Source organism: Drosophila erecta, unplaced genomic scaffold, assembly GCF_003286155.1.
Source record: "Drosophila erecta strain 14021-0224.00,06,07 unplaced genomic scaffold, DereRS2 tig00000000-arrow-pilon, whole genome shotgun sequence".
Classification (NCBI taxonomy): domain Eukaryota; kingdom Metazoa; phylum Arthropoda; class Insecta; order Diptera; family Drosophilidae; genus Drosophila; species Drosophila erecta.
Window position 1 is genome coordinate 18,687,648 of NW_020825194.1, and position 27,322 is coordinate 18,714,969.

Below are 27,322 nucleotides of genomic sequence, written 5' to 3' on the forward strand. Positions count from 1 at the left end.
TGCAACGCGGCAGTTGTTAAATGGTAGATGGTAAATGGTAAATGGTAAATAGTAAATAGTAACTAGCAAATGGTAAATGGCAACCTGGGCAGCGAACTGGGTTAAGTGCAGCCTCCGCTGGTTTTGCGCCTTTTCGCGGCAGTCGATGCCTCTCGACGTGCAATTTATGCATTTCGTGTTTACAGTTTTATGATTATGTTTTGCCTAACACCAACAAAACACAAATAAACAAAATAATCAGCAGAACAAACGTTGCAACATTTTCGCTGGGGTCCGTCCATTCAGTTTTGACTTCGTTTCGCTTCGCCGCTGGCGATCAAGGCCGTTTGAGGCAGCTCTCTTTTGGGCACTATAAATATATACGTTTTTCTGCAATTTTATTTTATGCAATTTTTGTGTTTGGCAAGCGGAAACGGTCATATGCAAAAACCCCCAATTGTCGAGCGTTGGCGTCTAATGAGCTGTGACTGCGCCCAGATCTCCGGCAACTTCAGGGGTTTCTATTTTTCCAGCTTTAGGTTGCCTTTCACAATGCTATGTGTCTGTCTTTCCTTCGGCCAAAATCTAATTAAATGCTATCGTGCTAATAATCAGCGAGCTTACGAAAGCAGAAATAAAAATAAAAACAAAAACTTTCTAAAGCCCGTGAGAGCGACGCCTTTTCCTATAAAAAATCGCTCAGCCTGGCTAATTATGAACGCCTAATTACAAAGACGGATGCCACAAGACGCTGCCACTGCCACGGCCACTCGTCTCTCTTTGGCGTGCGAAAAGTTCAACACAAAAGCCAAAAACTGGCTGCCAAGCCAGTCGAAGTGGTCTTGAATTATGATTCCAGAAAGCCAAGTCGCGCGTGGCAAGTACACTTCAAGAACTCGGTCGTTTTTCCAAAGAACATAAAATGTGTTTAAGTGTAGTGGCTTCAAAGATTTAAGTCTGAGCGTTTATAGCTTTCTAGGTTTCTAACACTTTTAATTCGCGGTTTCTCTCTTGGGAAACATTAAAAACAGTACTCATGCACAATTTCATATATCTATTTTTAAGATATTTAATGTAAAGTAACTGAGATATTTTCCTGGTGTAGCAGCGGCGAACACAGCAGCAACTTTGGCCGGCTGGCTGACTTTTCCGCCAGTGGTTTGATTTATGTGGCAACTGTGACACGGCGAGCGTTCTCTATAATTACGGAGCCAGTTGATCCGCCGTAGACACGGCGGCGGCACCTCAGCCCCACGAAAGTCCGCGAAAATATAATCGAGTGTGGATACATTGGGGCATCAACATCGGCATCGCCATCTTTGGTCTCCCTTTTTCGCTTTGCGGCTTTCCGCGGTCACTGTTTTCACCACATGCTGTCAGCGAGTTTTCCGGCCGCCCATTTTCAGGGTCCAATGTTGTCAGCAAGGTCTCTTGGCCACGAAATTCATGGCGGCTGTGAACCTAGCACCCGCAAGCAACAGATTCGCACATTGTAAAAATTCTAGAAATATGAGCTTCCTGGAATGCGGCACATGGTGTTGATAGCCATTTAAAGACATCTGGCAATGCAGCTTAGCAAGACACAAATAATGTGAATCGCAGGGAAAACAATGGGATGGGCGTCTGGCTTCCCCTTTTAAATGCAAAGTAAGCAGCAAATAGGAAAAAAATAAAAGAAGGATACAAACTAATGCTCTGGAGTCCAAAGGATAATCACTATTAAAGTTACTATGCCCCTTTACTTAGGTTTGATTTCCTTACAATATAAATTGTAGTAGTTATAATGTACTGATCACACATAAACCTAAAATAACAAATGGTATTGTTAGTCTTGTTTGGATGCAAGTTTGGAGTAAGTCTATACAGCTAAAAGCAAAACAAGGAAAGCAAGCAACCAATTTAATAATAAATGGTCTCTTCAATGCAAACAGAGTGCAGTATGCTTTCCAAGTTGGAGTATATTTCCCAAGTTAATATCTGTGAAGTATGAGAAAAAGCAGCACTTTCAATGGGATTCAATGAGTTTGCTCGGGCGGGCGTAACAAGTACACAAAGGCAAAGGTAAAACCACCGCCGGCAGCAACTGAATGCTGATCGCTGACCCATTTATGCAGATTTCGTTGGCGCAACAATGGCTTGTACCGGCATAACGATTACAATAACAAAGCCAGCCACCGTGCAGTGCAACAAGTACAGTGAAACACCAACACCAGCACCGGCACCCTTGTCGCCCTTGTAGTTGCTTTGCTGTTGCTTTGGTGTTTCTTCAGCGGCTGCGATGTTGTCGCCAAGAATTTTTGGTCATTTGTCATGTTGATTTATATTTGCTCATTGGCATTAAATGCTTAACAAGATTTTCACGCGGCTCTTGGCCCGCTTGACCCGAAGTTGGTGGCAACCTTGAGCGGTTCAGTTCGATTCACTTCCCTTCCTTTGTCTCCTTTGGCCAAAGGAGACCCCATCCCGAATTTGGTCCAAAGTTGACACAGCTTTTGCTTTGCTTTGTTTTGGTACAAGACACTGAGAGAAATGTGAATCGAAATTAAAGAACAATCTTTGTGTTATTAATAGCTTATATTTTATGGCTCAAAAGTGATCAGAAGAGGTCAGAAGTGGATTTTCAAGGTGAGCTATAGGTGCCTGTCTAACTTGACCCAATTTTTATACGATTGATTTTATCGAAACTCATGTACAATATTTCTTTTTCACTGCTGCATAGCACTGTGTTTTGGGGGAGACACGATCCATATTTGCACAGCGCCTGCCTGAGTCACTCGTTAAGTCGACTCAGCGCGATGTGTCAGTTTATAGGCTGGCTGGCCTGCCGTCTGGCATTTGTAATTGAAGGACCCAAAAGACTTATCTCATGCCCTAGACCCCGCTCTCCCCGCTTCCCGGTCAAAACAAACAGCACTTAAAATGTGTTTTCTTGTTTGCCCGCCATGTAACAAGTGGCTGGCAGGCGGAAGTGAACTAGCCAAGGATTCCAAAGGTAAAAGGCAAACACGCGCAGAGACGTGACTACCTGTGGATGGTGAATAGAGCCATAAATACGATCGTTTGTCATAGAACAAGGGTCCTATTCTGCGACTCGCTGGACTCCATGGACACTCCAGGTATCCGCCCATTAATCATGCAATTGTGGCTGCAACGAATCCGGCAGCAAATTTCGCGCAAGGCTCATCAATAAATAATTTGCGGCCAATATAAATGCATTGCGTGGGGTGGCGCTTAGATTAATGAAGGCGTCGCGATTAGAATCAATTTGAATTAATGAACATTTAAGGCGGCTTTTGGAGTTTGTTTGCATACAAACACGCGCAGCGGGTAGTTTCGGCTTAGCGAAAACAAAAAACGAAAAACAAAAAAACAACAAAAGACTTAGGCAACGAACTGGGCGGTGACGGGTAGTGTTGAGATTTTGGCCAAACTGTTGGCCCGCCCGGCTGGTCGGCTTATTAATTTCACATGCCTTGGCCATAATGAAAGGCGATTTTATGTGGCCCGGCCGCCTGCCGTCGTTTATAATCAAGTTAAATGCGCGCTCGTCCATAAAAACTTGACTTATCAGCCAAACGGCAAGGCCAACAAATGGCGCAAATGCATTTAGGGGGGTGCGGCAAAATCGAGGGGACTCCCCCCTATCTTCTACCTATGCCACAAAATCTGCATATGGCACCGTTTGGAGACAGTGCGACCATTAACAGAATGATGTCGCCGAGTGAGTGCAAGAGCGAAGCGAGCATTGCCTTTTTTATGGCACTTTTCACTCGCTTCGGTTTTGGTTTGGTTTTAGCTCGGTGCGGCGCATTGCATTATGGAAAATCCCATACAACTTTATTGGCCAGCTTCCCGCTGTGTGCAAATATATAACTCTGTTTATCGCATTTCATACGGCATTATTTATGCCACAGTGAAAAGTACCCGTACAGCGAGAAAATATAACAGGAAAATTACTTTAAATTCAATTGAAAACTTTTCATGAATGCTATTAAAAATGTTGGAGGAAAAGGCAATAAATTGATATTTAAAATATATGATTCTAATTAGCTTAAATCCTGGCTTGATTCATTAAGCCATTTACGTACCAATTTTTCGCAGTGCACTGTCCAAGACAAATTTCTCCCGATGCCATTGGCATTGAAAACTATTCAAAATATTTCCCAAAATATCTGCCTGGCATCTTTTTGTTTCTCAATATTTTCGCTTTGGATGCATCTACCTTTCGTTGGAAATCAAGGAGACCAGACGCTATCGATCAAGCATTCAGCACATCACACGGAATGGAGTTTCTGAATTGGGATCTGGAGATCGGAAAGGGACTGGAACCCGGAGATTGGGGAGCTCCTCACACGCTCGCTTAGATTTCAACACAATGGGCAGTTTCGATTTCAAAGCCGGCAAGAGAACCCGAGCACGTAGATCGGGTCGGCAATGGTTATGGGTAAATGGGTATATCTCTCTGCGACGTTGATGCGCACCTTCGATAAGGATGAGGCCGACCGGCGAACACACCTCAAAACGTTATGAAATGCGGAGGGAGCGGGAAGGGAAAACGCAAGGGGAAAGCCAATAGAATGGGAAAATAAGGAGATGGCACAAAAACAGGAAAGAGTTGACACGGCTAATCCTGACGAATTGTTGTTAGCTGTCTTGGTTCATTCAACAGTTTGCTCGGGACAAGAGTTCGTTCTCCCCCATAAGAATGATATATAATTTTGGATCGTTTATTCTTGGTCTGTAAAATCTTCTTAGGTGTTTATAGTTGTCAGCTCAAAACACAGAAATTAGCTGCAACTAGTTAACTTTTTGTTGCTTCTTTTATGTTATACTACTACGAGTTATTAATGGTATTCCAAGGGTTCATTATGAATTTCTTACTAAATTACAGGCTACATGAAATTTAAATTAAAGACTTAGCTACCTAATTGTTAATTTACAATCGTTGAACTTTGCTGACCCTTCACTCGGTATTTTATTGCACTTAAGAGGGGAGTTAAACTTTTTAAATATCTTAAAAGTAATATGCCATAAAAAGATAAATTGAAAAGTCATAATGCTTTCCTGACCAGGACGAATAATGTTGTAGTTTTCAAAAGTTAACTGATTAAAAAGTCCACAGCTCACTTGTGAGTTTTTCATTACCTTCATATTAGGTTTGTCTCGCTTTCGTTTTGGTTCACAAAGTTTATGGGTGGAAACGTGTTAAGCCAATGCAGGCGCTAATCAAATTGAGACAACGAAAGTGTTAAGTCGACTTCCAGGAATCGGGCTATTAAATGCGCGTTGGGCCATAAATCTGCAGATAAGACAATGCCCCACTGATAAGAACTAAGGGAGATGCCAGTCGATAAACGCTGAAAGAGGCTGCACAAAGATGAGACCCGGGTCTCAGGCCATAAAATCAGAAACCCAAACACACTGAATAAGCCATAGAAAAGACTCTAACATGGGGTTTTATCACCGCTTGTTAGTGTAAATTTACAAACACAGTCGAATGGGTGTGTAAAGTTACAAATACACTCATATGCTTGGAGTTTTTCCAACTGATTTTACTTTCAATGAACAGTTCTAGGGGATTTCCTCTCGAACTGCAACACGTTTGAGCTCGTTTGAGATCGCTTCGATCGGCTCGGATTGAGCTGTTGGCGCAGTTTGAGCGCAACATGTTGCTCTCTTCTCTCTCTGTTAACCGCTAATACCGCGCGTTTGTTGGATACAACAGTTGGGTTTCCACCTCGACCGGGAAAAGTCGGGCAAATTTAAAGCGCTCCTCTGTAATTCACATTTTTAAAAAACACTGAGTCCAACAAACCGTTGTTTATTGGCAGTTCTCAGGTTTTTACGAAAAAGGTGAACATTGAATTTAGAATGCGAAAACAAGTGCGGGCAAAAAGATATTGATACAAATTGAATAAGTGCTAAAAATCATTTCAGAAACATAAGTTGGAAACTGTGAGTACGTGACATCGTGTGTTTTGGATATGTTTTATGAATGAGCGCGGGTGTGAACGAATTTTTCGGAGTCAACAACAACGCGATAAACAGAGGCACACTAACACGACCGCGATTTAAAAGAGCACTCTCCATTTAACAATAAAGAAATCTTTTGTTTTTTGAAAAGCAAATAGAAAATACGAAAATGAAGCGCGGAAATTGCAGTGCGAAACAAAACAAACGCATCTTTTGTTGGGCTTGAATTTCGCACGGCTCTAACGCTTCCCATAATAAAAAATAAACACTCCCCTTCCCCCTCCTTCGAAAGGCAGAAAAGTAAAAATAAAACTATGTGTAGAAAAATATATAAAGTTAAATAGTGCATAAAAATCGGTTTTCTTTGCGGTTCGGTTCCGTTTTTGTTTATTTGTAGTGTGCGTGTGTTTCTGCTTCCCCCTTTCTAGCTCTATCTCTATCCCCGTCCCCTTCTCTGCCCCACCGCCCGTCTCTTTCCCTCTTTCGAGAAAGAGAACGCGTGCTTTTGTTTTCGATTACGTTCACTACATTTTTTATACGCCCCATAGAAAAAACATGACGAAATGTTGTTGTTGAAAACGAGAAATAAATACAAGTGATTCAAAGAATAGAAAATAAACGAAACAACGAAAATAAAAGAGAAATTACACATCTGATCTATACGAAAAGAAAAGTTCTGTGCAGCAAAATACGAAAGCGAAATTCCATTTGGTGTCTATGGAATCTCAGATGGTGTTGTGAAATCAAAAAATAAAGAAACCCCAAAGCTACAGATACTCTCTTCACGAGCAGCAGCTGCAAACGCATCTAAGAAGGTAAATAGAGCTTCGGGACCCCAAGTCGCTTATCTTCGGGGGAGGGTAAACAATCCAGCTTATCTGCAGGTCCATAAAGATCTGCAGATCTCGAGAAATCCAGACATCACTTGTTTATGGATATGGGTGGCTTCGGGCTTCCTAGAACGCAACGTCAGAGTTTTAGATACATCTTGTGATTGTCGCCGGGCTGCCACTTACTTTCACTCCCCAAAATTTACCTGAGTTTCTCGGTTTTCTAGTCTTTGACTTTGTGGTACAACTTTATCTTGTCAGCTGCGCGCTGAAAATGATAGTGATAACCTAAATAATATGTGTTTACAGTTAGTTAGTCGCTGGCATTATCTGTGCGACGCGTTCGAGGAGGTATATCGAGTTATCTGCGATCGTTTTTATTGGTTTGTTTAGTTCTGATCGGCTTTCCTTACCATTTCCGCTGCTGTTTGAATTGTCAGCGCTTTATTTCGATTCATAAATCATAATCGCTGTGCAGTTTGTTTACACTCTTGTCGAGTGCTGCGTTCCCCTCTACAGTTTGCCTTTAATTCACGTGAACAATCACCAAAAAGTGCACGAACAATCCGAATCCGATTTGCATACCTATTGAGAACTAAGCCAAAAGGCAGGCAGAGCATTTCCGGTTCTAGAATGCGTCATCCGAGTACGTCGATCGTTTTAACCCCCGAGAAACTGAAACTGAAACTGGCGACCCGTTTTGTCTGCCATAACAGCAACTCTTGATACGGCCCGCCCTTTATTATTTTACAGCATAGCCACCTTATATATAGAAACTCGTTTTCGTTGTTTCTGCCTTTGTTGTTTATACTCCACATACATGATACGTACCGATAAGTATGTAAATAAGTTCACAACGAAACACTTGTGCTGGGTGCTTGATAAAATAGCAAATTTCAGGTAAATAAAACTGAAACAATATTTCGACTGGCTGGCGTTCTTCATCTTCTGGTTGGGAAAGACCCACAAACATTAGTAACTAAATGGTTAAAGGTCGCATGCAGTTAGGGCTTAAATTATCATGTTCGTTGCTATAACAAATGTACAAAACACCCAAGGTATTTAACAGATATACATTTATAGAACGTGGAGTTAAATATTGTTTGTATAATATTTCGCTTTACCCTATGTAGATCCCTTTTGTTAAGAATATTTGTAAAGGTTCGATAAGAAAGTCAAACAAAAAACACACAAGAGGTCTCCCATCCTATAACATCTTCTCTTAAAAATCTCCCATGATATTTAATTAAGTAAAACCATGTTACACCCAATCCAGCAGCTCAGGCGCAAATCTCTGCCCAGATTTTCCCCGATTTAGTAAAATCGCTTTCCCCTTGCTCGGCTGCTCACAAACATTTATCAGGCGGGGCAGGTTCATCAATTTCGTGTGTGATAAATGTCGTACAAGAATTTACACAAATATGTATGCATGTCGCTGCTCCAGCTGCCGGGTACAAGCTGAGTTGACAAAATGATTTGTTTGGGCGCCCCATGTTTTGTCTTATTGTCGCCAACCTCAGCAGAGCATCTTCATGATCACCGATCGCTGAGCGCCACCCTGAACTTACGGCCAGAATCTTGATGCAGATCTCAGCTGCGGACTGGAGCCCCGAAACAGCCACTAATTCCAAACAATGTAAGGCATTATTTATTTTTAACTGAGGTCATCAGCGTAGACATCGTCTATTACACAAACGCCCGCCTCTAGAATTTTTCATCTCATCGTGCTGGGAGCTCCCTCTGGTTCTCCGATTCCCCACTTCTCTGTGCTCCATTCTCAGCTCTCAGTTTTCCGATCCGTACACGGAAACACAATACGATTGCTTTTGGACTTGACTTGGATTTGAGAATCTAGTCCTTGATCTTCTCTATCTCTTATTTCGTTTTGATATATACTCAGCAATATTAATTAGGAAACTAGAAAGTATATTATTTTGAGGAATAGTTTGTATTTATTTTTAGTAGAATCTTTTTGTTTTTATAAGATCAACATAGAAAAAAAATCTTCTGTACCTTTCTATAAATTGAATTAAATCAGTTCTGCACTTTATTAAAATTTGTTGTGGCATTTTGAAAATACCCCGATTTTTTCTGTGTACGGTTTTGAGTTCTATAGTGTTGTTCTTATTTCAAAGTTAATGTGCTCGGCGCTGTTTTTTGTTCAGCTGTTGAACTCGAACTCTCACCAAATTATGCCACACACACACACACACTGATGGTGGGAAAAAGAGAGGGGTAGAGAAGCCGGGCAGTTTTAGTTGGGTTTACAAAGATCCAAGACCAAAGAGCCAAGACCCAATGCCAGCGGGGCCAGCAAACATTATTTGAAATATTTATGCTTGACTTTTGCGCCTCAATGACTTTTGAATTGCCTTGCCTTTGGCTGCCAGTTTCCACACACACACACACACTCACACAACCACGTGTGTGTATCTGTATCTGGATTTTATGTCGGTTCTTAAAGATACGCGCCGATCTTTGTGTACATTTTTACATGCCGGCGCGCACATATGTTGCATCAATGGGTGTTTGGGATCTAAGACGCCCAACCCCACCGGAGAAACTCCACAAACATTAAAGACACATTAACCTGCTTTTAATTTGTCAATATTAGCTGGTCAAAGTCGTTGGTCCGGGCAGCAGAAAGGCCCCTCTCGGGTTCTCAGGCCACACTTTTCATTTCTTTCGGCCATCGCTGGAAAGTGAGGCAACAACTCAGCCCAGCTGAGAAGGAAAGGCAATAACTCTGCACGACAGACCCAGCATGTCTGGATGTCTGAAATGTTGACCTTTTCACAGCTGGAACCATCTCTCACATCATATCGTTTGTGGCGTTCTTTTCGGTCTGGCAGTACAGCATTTGGGCCCATTGCTCGGCCGCTTGTCAATTTCTGTCAGTTGCTTGTCAAAAAATTTGTTTGGTTGTAAAAAATGCAGTGAAAACGCTCACAGACCACAGATCACCACCAAAAATAGGAAAACAATCTGAAAAACCGAACACGATTTTCTTGTAAGCCATCCAGAAAATGATTGACGAACCGCACTGACGAGCTGACTAACTTACTTCTCCTTACAATGTGAATACTTATAGTGCACACTGTGAGTTCCCAGTCCCTGGCTGCATAATTAACCTTTTGGCCGGACTTTCGAGGAATGTACATACATATGTGCTGCTTGCGCTTGTTTACAGCGTAATTTGTTGATAAATAAATGTGAAAATGCAAACAAATCGGGCGAACAACAACCACCGGGCTACGCAATCGACGTCCGCTGACTAATGTGGCCCCAACTTATCTAGCCCACACCCTTTTTGCCCCTCCAAAAGGTAAAGGTTTATGTATAATGGAAGGGCTCTGTTCTGTTGGACACGTAGAAACAAAGTTTTGGGCTGATTTCATCTTCGGGTATTCCCTTTATTGCCATAACCCGACATTTTGCCAATTTGTCTTGAACTGACACGTCTGCTGCGTAGGTTAGGTGGCTATTTTTTTGTCACCTTAGAAACTCAGGTGGAAATATGTGAAGGGCGTCGCGTTGTGGCGCCATTAAAAACGAGCTAAATTAGCATTTTTTAACGAACTTGGTTATTAATTCCCACTTTTGGCGTAGATCCCCAATTAATTCACGCTCGCTGGCACGGCAGGTGATCTTTTTCTCTCCTATGATGATCTAATCCTCGGCATTCAATTGCCATAATTAGGCTCAATTAATTTGGCATAAAAGCGGAAATGGAAAAGTGCTGGTGCGAGCGGATGCAAAAACAAGGCAAGGAAAAACCCCAAAAAGTAGAAAAAGCGTTGGAAAAACTGTCTTAATGATAGACATTCACTTTTATGGACGCGCGAGGTGTGTGTCTTAATGGAGTGAAATTTCTGGTAATTGGGCGCGACGAGCTTTTGACTCTTGGGTGCGCATTTGATGAATTTTTGAGTTTTGAGCCAGTCCACATTTTTTGCAGCAATTTTGCTGGCTTTTGTTTTTGGCACGGCCGAGTGACTCGGCTTCTACTGCGGATTTTGCCTTTGCCTTTGCTTGTGCTTTTGCTTTAGCTGCTGTTGTGCTGCATTTGTTATGCAAATCAAGTGCCGCCACATATATATACATATAAACTAAGAAACTGAAACGCTGCTTGAGCCAATCGGTAGTACACTGAGCGCAAATCGTAGTGGTCACTCACTCTCGCCCGGTGAAAAGGAAATGGGTAAAGGTACAAGTACATTGCCTACTATCAATCTTATTACCACATTGTTGTACGCATCTGAATAAGATCTTAAAGAATCCATACAAGGCGTATTTGTATTTTTGCCTGTGCACCGAAGCTATAGTTGGAGCCGGAGCCGGAGTTGGCCGGACCAGGCCAAGTCGGTTTGGGCCAGCTCAGAGTCAGAGCGGCGCAGCACACAAAATTGAAATAAACTGAATCCGCGAACTGGTTGTGTAGGCAGCCCACGTACAAGGTCTTCAAATATGGCTCTTTATTTGGCCGTTGTGGCTGCTCTTTTCTAAGCGTTTTCTTCTACTTCTTGTGTGTTGTGTGTTGGATCTTAGACGCTATAATAGCATTAATTTACCATACAATTTCATATTTATGGCCATTGTACGCTGAAGTGCAGTTCGCTTTTAAGCTGTGCTTTTCTTTGTTTTGCTCTCGCTTTGATATTGCCTTTGATTTTCGCTTTTCGTATTGTATGTTTTTCAATTTGTGCATTCTGCAGTTCCTCAGTGAGTGTCGTGGTTTTCGTGTGGGCGGTTTGTTTACTTTGCGCCCCATTTTGGCTTTTAATTAAGTTTGTTGTTTATTTCAGTTACATGCTGGCCGCCCTCTCGTTTGCGCGCCCCCTATAATTGATTAATTCCAGTTAATTTTTATGGCAAAACCTTTTTATTGCGAGAACGCTCCACGATTAGAATTTGCGTGAATCATGGCTACGTGATAAACTGGCAATACGTCCTAGGCAGGCTATAAGTGCATATAAACACATACTCTTTACTGCATATGGATAGACTCACGCTTCGCGTTTTTTACGCTGCTTAGAGATTAGATGGCGCCGGAATAAAAAATAATTTTTGTTGACCTTAGGCGGCAGTGGGATGATCTCATTGATGATTACTAGCCAACCGACTTAGTTGGCTGCACTTTCAATGGGCTGGCCTGTGCCGGGGTTATCATTCGTTTATAATTCGCAAATTCATTTAGAGGCGATCATTCTGCCTGGGATCTTCTAACTTTCATTTAACATTCCCCTAGGATGAACCCGAAATCATACTAATTTGATTCTTTCCATTCTTTGCAGGTTGGTGACGTTCCCATATCTTATTCGTAAGTTCCGAGCCAGGTTTCTGCCTAGTTATCTGGCCCCCAACTGACTAAAAGTTTTGGCAGACGTGCATTTCGCTGAGAGTGCTATCAGGTGGTGGGCCCCAAGAAAGTAAACAGCCAGACTGACTCACAGCCACATATACCCGTTCGATCGTCAGACGTCTGCCGAATGCAGCAAGAAAGTCGGTCCAACTCGAAATTGTACATACTCGTATTTTTGACAAGCTGACAGCGCTAAAGACGCTCGCTGCTCCCATGACGTAATTGCCGGGTAAAAGCTGTTAAAAAAGTTTATAAAATTGCGGGGTATCGAGAGCAGCGTGTGCAAATTTGCTTTGTGGACTTTATCACCCAACTGCGCGAATTAGTCATACGATCGAACCTGAACATACATGAATATACTCGTACCTTCACTTCGACTTGCGAATTTCCTGCTGCTGTTTATATGGCGGCTGCAGTATTTCCATTAGCCGTGTGGAGAACATCTTAGCGACCAGTCAATAAAGCGAGTGTTTTCTGCTTATATTACTAGTACTATAAACATAAAGGGTATTATGGCACCTGGCTAAAAATTAATAATATTCGAGTCACAGACATCGGAGAATGGAAAGCAATTCAACTTCTGAGTCGTGATCATACACAGTAAAGTAATCGGTACTTCGAAGTCGAGTAGCACCAGTTCCTAGAGCTGAGTGCATGAATGAACAACTGAATGAGTTCATCGCTTTCGGGGGCCGCCAGTATTGGCCATTTGCGGCGTCTGTGCTGCGTCTTGGCCTAACCAAATAAAAAAGCGAAAACTTGCAGTGCGTGGGCTCTCGGAACTTAGTCATCGTCACAAGACTCCGATGGGAAGTGCGGTCTAAAGAAGAGTTGACTGCACTTTGTCAGCAAGACAACTGCACTGAACTCGACTGATACTGATAAGCCCTCTGTTTAGTTTGCAACAGCAGAAGCAGAGGCAGACTTTCCGTCCAAAGACTGACAAACAGATAAGGAAAGGAGTTGCGATGATCGGGGAAAACACATTTTCCATATGATTTATGGCATGTAAATTTATGGAAATTTACTGGGCACCCGGGCATGATTCTCGGTAAGCCAAGCCCGATAATGTGTGGAAATCCAGCGGATAGTTTTCCACCGTTGCTGTTTGGCTGCTTGGCTGTGTGCGGCGCATTCCAATTATATTATATCATGTGCTCCCAACATTATCGCACATGCTAGTGTATATGGTGCTGACTCGCGATTCTAGTCGATATGTAAAGACCAAAACAAGTTGTCGAACAAGTTTTAAACGCCTTTTGCCGCCGCTGCACAGAGAGAAATCAGTATCAGCCTCCCACTAAATGCCGAAACTATTCATTGACAGGCAATGACATACACCTGGTGGTATAAAATGCATAGTTTTAGGCTATATCTAGGCCATATGTGATTTGTAATTTGTAATTATTGGTAACTAGAAAATCCTAGGCATTTTGCGCTGTGCATTTACATTACGCTCATTTGGTGATCTTACCTCAAACACCCAGAATGGCCACTACAATGTATGGGAGACAAGTCTTAATTACCCAACATTTATTTGTGTTTTCATTAAAAACTGAGCATACATGTATATATAGTACACAAATGTGCCAGCTCGTTCGTTTGCCCGCGGCGCTAATGAACTCGCCGTCGTCTTGTTAATAATTATTGAAATTTTTGGTTGGTTTTTTTTTAATTTTGTATTTCGTTTATTTGCGGCTGCCTCTGTGTAGTTGCTTTTAACGCGTTCAACTGGCTTTTGAATTGATTTCGGCAATTAAAGGCCCCCAATGAAATTGAAAACGTTGAAAGGCATTCGGCTGCGCGCGAAAAAATCGCTTTAAAGTTATTATAAATATTATTGCTGGACACTTGGCATCGATGATTGATGGTCGTTCGATGCTTCTACATATTTTGTTTCACACGTGCGTAGCCCTCTCTTTGTCTCTCTTCGTTCTCCTTATCAAAGGCACTCATTAGCTGCTGATAAAAGGCAGCATTTGTTGTTGGGCCTGCTGCCTGATAATCTGTAAAAAAGTTTTAAAAAGTCACTCAGATAGCGCCGGGCCAGTTCCATTTGGTTTTATTTCTGCTTTACTCAGTTTTCCCTCGTATTTATTATTATTTTTTCTTAATTTTTATCTCGTCCGATAAAAGCTGGCGTTATGTATTTGTGACTTAATTAGTTTGCTGGCTATATAGGAGAGTAGGTGGGCAGCTACAGACCCCTACAGACCGGATCTCGTTTGGCCATCGAAAGAGTATCGGGCAACACCAACAAGAACGACCACCGATTTTCGAATTTCGATTTTCGGAGAAGAAAAAATTAATTAGAGACGCCGCCGTGCCGCTGATAAGCAAATACAAATAAATAAACACAGCAACGCAAACAAATACAGAAACATATGGCGGATATCCAGATCCAAACACCGACTTGGCTGCCTTAATACAGCCGTTTTAACTATGTGTGGTAGAAAGTTCTTCTTGATTAGTGGGTCAGCAGAAAGAGCTCTAATTATACACGAATGTGACAAGACATTGCATTAGTCATTGAACGGAGAATTGTGAGGGGAAATCCTCATCAGCCGAGGTAAAGCTGTACATTTATATTTGAGTAGAGTGACATTTAGTAATGCATAGTTTACTATTCACCGCTCTCATTTTTCCCTGTGTAGCTATGGTTTGCATCCCAAATTTGCGCTCAAAAATTATCACAAAACCTGACCACCGGTTGACTTGTGCGTCAGCCTTGAACAATTGCCAAAAGTTGCCAGCGAATCAGTAGATGTTTTCTTTCTTTTTCGTTGACGCCGCAAGAGATTTATAATTCCGTCTACAGGACAGGAAAGACAAAAATTAGCGGCAGATATATGTAGATTGCTTAGGCATCGCTGATCTGGTCCCATAAACATTAAAAAAAATCCGCACAAATCCGCACCAATCAACATTTCTCCATCTGGCTGTTTGGGTTGATTTAATTTTCACGTCTGTCATGCGGCCACTGTTATTTTATTTTCATCGGATCGTAAAAAGTCTAAATTGCGTTTGAGTTGCAAAGGCTACAAATGTCGTCATTTATAAATACTTTAATAAATTGGCTAAGGTCGAAACGGGCATAAATCTGTGGGCCAACATAAGCGGGCATAAATATCGAGGAGACATGCTCTTGATTTTAACGACTTTCCAAAGTTTTATGAATGAAACTGACTCGGTTTTCAGCGGGATTAAATGGATCCAGAGTCAGATATTGAAAGGTATGAAAGGAATGCTTTATATGCCGGCAGTGATGTCACATCCTCTGTTGTTATGGTTGTTTACACTGGAAGTGGCCGGGCCATAAATTATCTAGTTATGATTTACAGGCCCGCCAAGCCAATGCAAATATACTCGCATATTTGCATGCCGACAAGTCAATCTTGACGGCATCTTGACTTGACGCTGATAAATTTAATTGCCAGTGGCTGAATGGGTTGCAAAAAGTGCCCCGCTTCTCATTATAGAATTTATAATTAAATGCTTTATTTACAACTACGCGGAGGCACTGACCACCGACCATCGACCACGGATGGCGATGATGATAATGAAGAGCGTCCGCCGCATGTAAAGTAATTATTTTTCTTATTTTTACAAAATGCCCGCGACACGCTCTGTTTGAAGTGAACAACGAAAACAAGTGATTAGACGATGCCAGCCAATTTTCCACTACGGTTTGTTTTCCCGCGTTCTGCGGACTATGGCCACAATGTAGATAGATACTCGGTGCACGAGTATCTGAGTATCCGCAAGTCCGCTGTGCGGACAGTCGAACAAACGCGTTTGCTGATAGACGAGCCACTGCCCGCCTGACTGACCATTACAAATGTTCACTTAGTCGGGCCACAGATATGGATATATGGATATGGCCATTGGATACCACTAAAGCCGCAGTGAAAGAGTTAGAAATGCAGCAGGGGCAGGAGAGACTGTTGCAGCGTCTGCCGATTGCAGTTTCGCTGTTTTTATTTTCACATTTACTTTTTTTACTTTTTGCTTATTTTTGTCGTTGTTGATTATTTCCACAAAAGCCACTAATGGATTTTGATATGCACAACACAGCAGCACCGGCACACACTCTCGCACACACGCATATTTCTATTAAGATGATGCGACTGGCCACTCCAAGCCGTTCTCCAATCTTACACCGTGGAAAATACAGCACAGAGTATAGCAAATTCACGCTCTGCAGTCTTGCGTAAAGTAAACAAGTTCTTTTAATAATCCACATTAATAATCTTAGTATCTGTATAGACTTCGTTCAAAACAACACTCTCCTGAGTAGCTAGTCATTTTTCTCAGTGAGTCCACTCCACTCCTCTGCGAGTTGTGGCTACTTTATTTGCCCGACTGGCGGCAACGTCCAGCGGCATGCCAGATAAAGTTCTTGCGCTTTTCGGTAAAAGTGCAATCGTTAGAATGTGAGTGGTGCGGAGTGGCGGTGCTGGCGGGGGACTTAGGGGATCGGGGATGGTCAGCGATCGGCGGCGACGACCCGCTTAATTATCAACGACATTTTTCTCAATGGGCTTGGCCGGACCGCTGATAATGCCGCTATATGGCCAGGAGTGGCCCGATGGCTCGATGTTTTCAATTTTAAAGGCGAGGTCAAGCGACCGAATTCGCTTGGCCCGCCAGTTACTGGGTGATCTAATGTGCGGTCCAGGAAGTGCGGACAGTCGCAGATGTTTGCCAAAAACACGACTGCCTCCTGGCAACTCCAGGCAACTTAGGGCTCGGAGGCATTCAACTGACTGCGGCTGAAGGGAACGAGAAGGGAGCGAGTGCAGCCAACACTAAACTAATGGCAATGGCAGCCACGCCGGCGTAGCACGGTTCAATGAATTACTTCATTAGTGCAGGCGTGTTCCGTGTGGCATGCGTTGTATCTCACAGATACTCTCCGCAGAGGCAGACAGTCGGCTTGGGCCGCTCAGCAGTTGCCAACGTCTGCCAGTCGGCCCTGCGGGCACTGCGAAAAATGCTCTAGATAACTCTACGTATGAGATGATACATATTTCAATAGATTTCATATTCTGGGCAAGACGTTTCAATTTCAATGGAAGAAGAGTCTACCTTTTAGGCTTTTCTATCACTAAGTAATGTTCGCTTCTAACACCTTTGCCGCCCACCAACTTTTTCGCGCAGTGTGCTCGTTCTGGGCCCGGCCCCGTGGAGTGCCACTACTCACTGCTCACAACTCACATGTGCCCATGTTGGCCTCGGATCGCGTCAACTGTGCGTGGAAATTAGCTGCTGCCGCTGCTGATGATGTGGCTCCTCGACTTTGGCCGGCTGGAGTAGGACTCCTGGAGGAGGACTGCTGGGGCCTCTAGCCCGCTGCCTTAATTGCGGAAGTTATGAGCATGGAATTTTAATTATTTCACTCGAGGAGTTGGCTCCACCCACTGAAGTTCTCTGCTCTTTATGTCTACAGTTAGCCCTAGGAGGTTTTCATTTGGTTTTGGGCTATCTTGGCAAACATCCGCCAAACCTTTCCGCTGTTTGCATTCTTCGGCTGCCGACGAGAAAGTGTCAAGACGAATGATTGCACTCCTCTACGCAGTGGAGAATGCCGTCTCCGTGCTCCGTGTTTGTTGTGTTCCCAATTTTCCCCATATTTAGTTCTAGACGTGACACTTTCGACTGCGCTTTCCACACACAAAAAGAGCTTTCCTCGAGATCCATCGTCCGAGTTGTTTGGCCTGTTCTGGTTCCTTTGTGTGTCTGCGGTGCTTGCTTATTTGTGGGCCAGATACAGATGCGTTGGAGGGAGTCGCCTGGCATCTGAGTTACTTAAGAGGGGCTCAGTTCAATGGAGCTCAGTGCGCTCGTCAATTCGTCATTCGTTCAGTCAACTTCCTGGCTTCTTTTCAAATGCCACGGCCTGCCAATGCAGCGGGCAAACAAAACGTAAAAAGCAGAAAGCCAAGACGACTTGGCCAAGAGCAGCTGATGTGCTGATGTGCTGATGTTGCAGCAGCCTTTCTGCGGTGGATGGAGACGTCGTTTAAGATTAAGACGACTTCTTTTTACAGCTGTGTGTGAGTTGTAGTTGCTGCTGTGAGTGCGTGTTGCTGTTGCTGCTGCTGCTGCTGCCGATGCTGCGAGGTGAGTGATGATGATGAATGTGTTACAACAAAGGTTAACGACTTTCAGCTTTATAAACACAGGCTTACAGACTCACAGACTCACACAACTTGGCACACAGCTGATAAAGCGGCCTGCTCTCTTCTATTGTGGCCAGAAATGCGAGAATGCGGAGAACCCGTCTTGGATCGTGTGTGTGCCAGCTAATTAAGCCGCCAACAAGCTAATTATAAGTCGCGTCTGGCACTCTAATTGCAATTTAAATAAATGTGGCAGGCGGTCGGGCCACTTTGGCCAACCAGTTTGGCCAACCATTTGGCCAAAAAGGAGCGTTTTAAATTTCAATTTGTACAAGTCAGCGCGTTGTCAATGCACTAAGAACTCTCTCTCTCTCTCTGCCTCTCTTTCTCTCTTAACAACTAAATTACACTTGTCCCCATGTTAACAATCTGCAAGACTCACACACATTCCGGCCAAGCCAGCAGCAAGAATCCACCACAGTTAGTCACTTTGGCCCAGTCGGTCTGTCTGAGAGAGCCAAGATTGCAATGGGGTTAGCAGCGCAATCTGCTCAAATATAGATAGCTAGTTAGATGGCTGGCAAACAAACCCACAAACAAACAGACGGACAAACAAACGGACAAACAACTATTCCGCCAGCAACACAGCAACATGTGTAGCCATGTAGCAACATTGCAACAGCAACAGCAGCAACAGCAACAGCAGCAACAGCAACTGCAGCAGCAACAACAACCGGCTTTTGGGTATTCTAATTGCGCACAAGCTTAGCAGCTTTTAGTTACTTTGTAGACTTTTAGTTGCCAGCGATTTTAGCATAGATACATTCTCCACCTCGCAGATACAAAGATACACGGCCAGCTGGCCCACAGACGCTTAATTTATGCAACGGTCTATGGTCCGGATAGATACAATAAATTGCTTGCCAAGTGTGGCCGAATAAGTGTTCTATTGATTTCAGCAACACCTTGTCTTCAAAAGGCCAAACTGACTAACTGTTCTGTCAAAATGCTTCAGCCTGCCCACGTTGGTCGTTGGATCGTAGGATCGTAGGATCGTAGGATCGTTCGATCGTTCGATCGTGGTTAGCCAAAGACAGCGATCAGTGCACAGAAAAAGCAGAGACACATGAATAGAATTAAATGTGTTCAAGGTTCCAAATGGAGTTTTACCTATTTTAAAAATAATATTTTCATCGACAGATTCGAGCACTTCATTATCGTTACCAAGGTAAAAATAACAACTTCGCCTTGGAAACGTAGCAAATATTTCTCCCTGTACATGCATTGCATGTGGCATGAAATTCAGTTGAAATAATGACACACCCGTTCCGATTTGAAATCCCTGTGTGTGTGCCTTATAGATACAGATACAGTCGGAGCCACAGATACACATCTCTCCAGCCCATAGATTTTTTCACTCGAAAATGAAATGAAAATTACTGAACTGTAACCATATGTGGCTTCATGCTGCTTTATGCTTAGTACTCTATGTCGGAGTAGGGTTCGTTTGGCTATGCCAAGAACATTGTCGGCCCCATTAAAGTGCGTTTAATTTGCTCATAAAAAATAAACCACAGACGGGCAATTAATTTGGCAATAAGTGAGGCCAATTGTTTGCGCATTAAATTAATGTGCGGCCAATTTGGGGTGCTCTTGGGTTATCTTCAGATTTTTTTAAGGGTCTTTGCCATTTTATGGCTAATTTAATGCCGCTTACTGTGTACTTTTTTCTCCGCTTAGACCGCCCACAAATAACTTGCCCATGTTGGTTAAAAAAGGTTAATTACAATTTATTGCCAGCGCTTTTGCCGTTACGCTCACTTGATCTCTTTTCAAAGTCCCTGTCCTACGATCGCCAATTTTGATTGGGAACGGAACAAACGGCAGGCAACGTCAACAATTTAATTGCACATTTGCATTAGAGTGGAAAGTCTGACTCGTGGCCTGTCATCAGGGATTGCTACTGTTGCAGTTGTTGCATCTGATGTTGCTGCGGCAGTTGCTGCCACAGCTGCTGCTGCAGTTACTGCTGTTGCTCCCAGTGAGCGGTTTTCATTACAATTGCCCAGCACAGGCCACGTTTGATTTCTTAATTGTCGCTAAATGCGGGACTCGCCAAACATTGTCTTTTCGGCCAGACAAAATGTTGCAGCAGCAGCAGCAGCAGCAGCTATTGTTTTAGCATTATCGTCGATCATTTTGTTTGCAATGAGTTTTTGTGGTTGCTGAGCACACGAAATGAATGTTTGGGTATACACAGCTGTAAGGAATTGTCGAACGAGCGGCGATCATGGTGGTAATTTCCAAACGGCAACCGTATGCTGGTTGCTGCTTGAAGTGGGGTTCATTTTAATTGCTTCCATTTCAATGTATTTTATTTTCCTCCAAAGGAAATATATTCCGAAACGCAAGAGTGCTGACAACTCACCCTTAAAGTGGGATACCTGCATAAAAATACACTTAAATAGATGCGTTCTTCTGTCTTCACGAATACTGCACAATGGCATCGACGACAAAAGCCGCTTGTGAGTGTTTCTAAGCCGCGATTAACTGATAAATGGCTCTGCGACACGCCCACATCCGCCCCTTTTGGGACCCCAATTATGGGCGACAAGAAGCCAGACTTACGTAATCCCCTCCGATTTTAAGCCGTAGTTCGCACCCACTCCCACTCCCATTGCCACACTTTCACTACTTAAAACAGTAAAATAACTTATATTTAGTTACTTCGTTACTTCGTTACTTCGGATGCGCTTAATTTACATTCAAATATAATTTTCGAGTTGCCAGCGACAGTTTCTAATCGCTTTCGTTGACATCGAAAGGCAGTTTTCGATGGATTTTTCCCTCCGATTTTTAATCGCTAAACTGTCTCATAAACCCCGAATTTTATTTGACAAGCGCGTTTGGCATACGAAAGCAGCTGATAAACAGGAAAAAAGACGAAAAATACAGAGTAGAAACGCATTTCTATTTGGTAGAAAATGCGAGTGAGAGAGGTCACTCGCGTGGCACATTAGTGGAAATTATGACGATTTTCCCAATACAATAACTCAAAGTTATGCTGACAGCTATGGACCCGCGTATTATTAATTCAATTTGCCTTCGATTATCGCCGAAAATCCATTCGGTCGTATAAAATCCAATCGCAGCGCAGCCCAATTCGGTTAGCTGAATCGCTTTTTGAGATGTTAATGCGGTGAGCTAATCTCTGTGATTTAGGTGCCACCGAGCAATACACTTTTGTTTCTCATTATTTATAAGTGTAATTATAATAATTTTTATGCAAACTACGAAATACGAAATACGAAATACATGTTTACGTAAGCCGCCGCAGCTTTAATTAAAGTTGGAGCAGGAAGTCGTTGGCTATGGCAAAGTATAAATACAAGCTGGTCAGGGATTTGAGCCCCTTTTTGGGCCAATTTGGCCGGCGGATGCAAAACGCCATAACTCATGTGGCGGCGAAAATAATTTGATATCAAAGAGCGCCTGTCTGGAGATCGCATAAATTATGAATGCAGTGAGAGGTGAGGTGTTAGAACCTTTTAGATCGTGGCTCATTCTTGTATTTTTGTTGGATCTTCAGTTGTGTAGAATTTATGGCTGTTTAAACAGACAGATAAAGTTGGTGTCATTAGTGATTTATGGTGGGACTGCCTTTGATTGCGGTTCTGGCCAGAGTTCACCTTTCGGCTTGACATTGAATGGAAAAAGCCAAGCGCCGCTGAAAGGCGGTTCCGTGTGAATTCTGTTTTCGTTGCAACTTTCAAAGCAAAAAGAGACGCGGCAAATTAAGTCAAGGTGGCCTGCATTACTGTGTTGCATTACTCATGAACTCAACGCAGAGTATTGAATTTCATTCGGCGAGTGCATAAATGCTATCCGCAAATGTGGGTGAATGGAATGCCGGATAGGATTTCGGACGTCGCATTTCAAGGCAGCTGAAAGCGAATCGCTATCAGGCAGATACGCCTTTGATTGCCCGCACTCCGCAGATAAGCAAACTTTCCATGGAGGCCATTTGGAATTCCGCGTATGAATGAAAGTATTGGAAAACTGCGGCCTTTATTTGGCGATAAGATAGCGTGCACAGGAAGAAAATATTGTGATGGAACGCCAGCCAAATGTTGAGTAACGAGTAAAAGTAGCTTGGAACTGCTAAATGTAAGCGACATAACCGTTTTAAACTGGTTAAACATCATCGTCTGTGGAACAAGTACAATTTCTAAGAACTCAAATGCACTAGTGGCAACTAATGGAAAGAAACACTTACGCTCCTGATAAGCTGGACATAAAAAGAAACCAATCAGCCAAAGCTGACCTCAATGAACTGGCTTTCAGTTGCCGATAATCTTACAAGGAAAGCCGCGCTTTTTTCTTACCACTTTACTGTGAGTAGAGTTTCAAAAGTGTTTAGAGAGCTCTGCCAAATTCTATTTACAAGTACTATCGGACTTGAAAAGTTTTTGGTAATCCCAAAGAGCCGCCAAGTTATGTAAAACATTTGTCTGTTTGTTACAGCAGATATGAGGCATCATATAAATTAAAAATTTAATGGGCTCTTGCTTTACTTGAATTACTTAAAAATCTCCTTGTTGCCTTTCATGCGTACGAATATTATAGCTATGGAAGTTTTATTTGTTGTGTTCCTTGGCTGGCAACTCGTTAATGTTAACAACTACGAAAACAACACCAGCAGCTGGGGCAAAAAAGGCAAAAAAAGGCTAAAACAGGCGCTGGACTTGCCCAAAAAAAGTAGTCGAAAAATGGAAATAATTTATTTCTTTTTGGTGTGTGTTGTTGTAAGTTTTTTGCCCATTTCAAGATGCCGCTGCCGCTGCCGCTGCTGCTGATGTTGTTGTGTAAACAAACTTAGAAGTTTCCAGCTGTGCGCGTTGATTGCCATACGACACGATGCGTTTTCAAATACAGCAAAAGCAGCAAAAATGAGGGAAAAGCAGCTCGGATTGCGCATACGCCGTGTGTGCACCGTGCACCGTGCACCGTGGTGTTGCACGAAAATAGCAAGTGCTGTAAACATTTTCGAGGTACGCAATCAAGGCATAGACTCGTACATAAAACACATTTATTTCGTATTTCGTATGTGTGTTGTTTTTCTGCTGTTTCATTACGCATTCCGTGCGCTTTTCCATGCTTTAAGGTGAATTTCATATTACGGCAAGTCGCTGTTATTGTGCCTAGTTTTTCATTAATTTCTCCATGGCTGCGCACGTCAATCATACGCAGTGTTGTACGAACAATTGGACAACAAATGCTGAGTTGGCATTTATGGGCAGGTCAGTGAGGATGAATGAAAAGTGAAACTGATTTCGATTTCGACTTCGACTTCGATTTCGATTCCTTATTGTTAGCATTTTCTGGCCCTCTTTTATGGCTCTGAACCTTGAACCGCGTCAAGTGGCAATCATTCACACCCAGCGACAAATGAGCCGAGATTGATAAGCCGCCATTTATTTGTACAAATGTATATAAATACCGCTGCGGCTACATAGTCACGGTGTCGCTTATCTCGCTTCCTCTCGCACTTTAATTAGCCACTTTTATCGGCGCTCGGCCGCTCGGTGGCTGTCAATTTGGCTAAAAATAAATGATTACTGTCTAGCATATACAATATGATATCACGCCGCTTCGCTTTGCCAATTAAAACACAAAAAAGCGTCTCTCTTTTTTTCGTAAATTATGACTGGCGATAATCACAGCGCTGTGTGTTTTATTATTATTATTTTCCAACTCATTTCCAGAACTTGGTTTGGTCTAGTAATTAGCCGAGCCTGGGCCTGGGTTGTGGTCGTCGCATGCGTAGCTCAAATTTCAAAACTACATGCACTTTGCGCAGATACAAAGCCGGTTAGCTGGTTGGCCATCTAGTTGGCCGGATGGCCAGAGTCGCAGTCCTCTGGGTGTGAAAAGATTTATGTGCTAGGCGAGAGCACACATCTCCGGTGGTTATCAATGCTGCAAAAGCCACAGCAGCCATTCACCCGGGCGATTCCAGTTTCCAGTTTCCAGACTTCAGATTTCATTGTGAGCGGCCTCTTATTTATGGTCTGCTCAGCTTTTTATAACTCTTCGATTTATATTGATTTGCAATGCACATAAAAAGCCAGCTGATTTCGTATGCATGCAGTTGACCTTGTCTGTGGCCAGGACCGCATCGCTTAAATGCTCATGGTGACCAAATGCTGAAGGTCGTTGGCAAAACCCAGCAAGTGTTGCATGTGCAACATGTCAACAATCAGCGGTCCGGCGGCCAGGTGACATAACCACCTACAAGCCTGACTTCCAGACAATCCCGACATCTGGGCCATATCGCATATCTCTCTTGCCTGACTGCCCGCCTGATTGTCCGAAATTCCGAAATGGAAACACTTGTGCTGGCAAATATTTTAGCCAGCTTTCCAGCTGGCAGAATTTGTTAGAAAAGCGCAACGCGAACCGACACTTGGGCAGATAAAGGCGAAAACATGCTGAGAAAAAATAATATTATGTGCCACAAAAGAGCCCGGCGCACATGACAATGTGTAAATTTATGGCCGTCGTTGCTGTGCACTCGAATTGCATAAGTTCACCTGGGCTTTAATGCACGGCGGGCGAATAGCAAAATATTTGTATTTGCTTTATTAATTAAGCTGCGGCTTAGCTGCAGCAATATTTGCGTATGCGATGAATACCTCCCATAATATTTGGCAACGCATTTGATGCCCGACCAGCAGTGTCAACAGAAATCGCATGGGCAAACAAAAAGATTCAGGGAAGTGCATTTAATTGCAGCTGGAGTTTGGGACACTCACTTGCAAAACATTCAAGCTGAGGTTAATCATCAAACAGCAGTATTCGAAATGCTTATCTTGGATATTTTCAAGCAATCAGTAATTGTTCTCGCTACTTTCCTATCACTCAGTAACAAATAGCTAAGGCACGGCTATCTTAAGCAAATTAAGTGCAGCTGTTTACCGTCAAATTTTTCACATACTGCCATTATCACAGTGGCAGATTAATCCCAGAAGTAGCCAGATCACCAGATTCTGTTTCTCGACCCGCCATCGAATGAGATTCCAATTAAAATTCTACGGCGCTGGTGGGGGCGTATATGTGTGTGGATCGAATTTGTTTGCCTAGGAAATGGGCCACAGTTAGTTAATAGTATTTGGGCCGGCCTTCGGGCCATGACTGGGCACTTTGCCGCATTTTCCGTGGAAAATCAGGGCGAAATCCCGCGTCGCTGATTAAAGAGGCTTTCACCGCATATGGGTCAGCATCGTCACCTTTCGCCAGCCGAAATCGGTAAATAGGGCATAAGTCGACTTGCTCGTATGTATACACTTATGTATGTATACGAAACCCAAAGCTCCATATGCTGATCTGCTCCCAATGAGCCCCGTGTGCTGGGGCAAAGGTGGCTTTTTTCAGGCGTAGGTGTTTGACCCTCAGCCCCAACGATTTGTGGCTGTTATTTATGTTAATTTCTGTGGCGGCTTTTCGAAATATTCTTCTACAATTAGTCGGCTTTTGGTGGGCTTTTTCCTCATCCGATTCTGCCTCTTCGCTTCGCCTTGCCTCGCTCAATCAATTTAAATACATTAATCAATTTCCATGGCTGGTTTTTTCATCCGAACATTTCTTTTTCGTGTTGGGTGCGCTGATCGCAGCGAAAAAATAACAACAATTTAATTATAACAACAAACAGCTAGAGCGACAAACACATCGGGTATATCTGAAATTGATATCGTGACTTTGTGTAATTTGTAATTTACGATGAGATCACTTCCTCCAACAATGTATCAACCAGTCGAGCCATTCCCGAGCAGACATCGTTAGTCGCATTGTGTTATTTTTGGTCGCCTGAGCTTCAAGTCCCAGCATAAATGCACTGAGAACAATGCTCGTCAGTGGCCTAGGAATGCATAGTATGCAGTACAACACTTGCATGAATTTCCTACTTTTCCAAGACTTGTCTTGCCCAATTTTCCCAGTGCACACATACATCAATCCGACTGGCTGGCTCAGCTATTTTCTGCGAGGAGCAAAGACAAAAACAGGGGAGCAATCCGAGTTTTCTGTGACAAGATAAAAGTCTGCTGCCCCTTGTGCCCCCTTTTGGCTTGTGCCCCACACTTTTGGACAGACCCAAGCGACGTCCTGCTCATCCAAACGGGGAAAAACAGCAAGGGGAAAATTTGCATTCGCAGGCCATTGGAAGAGGTAGCTCTGGTTTTGCGCATACATTAGAATTGGTATTCCACGCCAGATACAATCTCAATGCGCAATTGTGGACGCAAACTAAGGGCAACCGGAAAATGCAAATCACTTGCAGCGTTTTCGAATGGCACATTGAATTAGACAATCAAACAAATTATGTCAGCTGGCACAGCTTTTAATAGGGCTTATATCTGCCTGTCAATCTAATTATCCGCTTCCATTTTCAGAGCTTCTTTGGTGGCTTTGGTGATCTTCGCCGGGCAGGAAAACCTTGATCTAATGACCGACCCATTTCCGTTTCTCGGTCTCCGGTTTTTTGGCCACAAGTCTGTTTCCCCAGTCCTTGACCTTAGAGCTGCCCATTATGGCTGGTCTATTCTGTAAGCAGCGGTTGTAAAATGAGTATTATCTTAAGATTTCCAGCGAGCGCCGCTCGAGGTCTTTGAGTTTTAACGTCCGGTCTTTGAACTTATCAAACTTGGTACATTACAAAACGCTTGTCGTTGTCTCATAATTTTCTGGTTTTCAGTTGAGTATTCTCCTCCTCAGTTTTTCACTTTTATGTGTACTTTTTGCGCTCGGCCATGGCAGCAAAGCCGTTTAATTAGCAGCAGACCTGCAAAGCTGCAAAACTGCAAACTGCCAACTGCAGAGCTGCAAAGCCCACGCCCCAGTGGAGATTCTCGATCATGTCGCAATATCAACTGGCAGCCGAGTTGGGCAGTGAGCGAGAGATATGTCTTATTGCTGATTACCGGGGGACAGATTTCCAAGTGTCAGCAGCATATTTAATGCCTACACTCGATGGAGTTTCACTTGGGAGTTGGGAGTCT

The 27,322-nt window shown here is 43.2% G+C and overlaps 1 protein-coding gene across 1 annotated transcript in view; it reads left to right on the plus strand.

Moving 5' to 3' along the window:
- The first annotated feature begins 5,685 nt into the window (after positions 1 to 5,685).
- The window catches only part of LOC6552626 (stAR-related lipid transfer protein 13), an 87,097-nt gene continuing 65,460 nt past the window's right edge, over positions 5,686 to 27,322 (plus strand). Inside the window, exons 1-2 of the mRNA XM_015154717.2 lie at positions 5,686 to 5,938; positions 6,501 to 6,767. The gene's annotated coding sequence lies outside the window, so the exon portion shown is untranslated. The remainder of the gene's footprint in view (positions 5,939 to 6,500; positions 6,768 to 27,322) is intronic.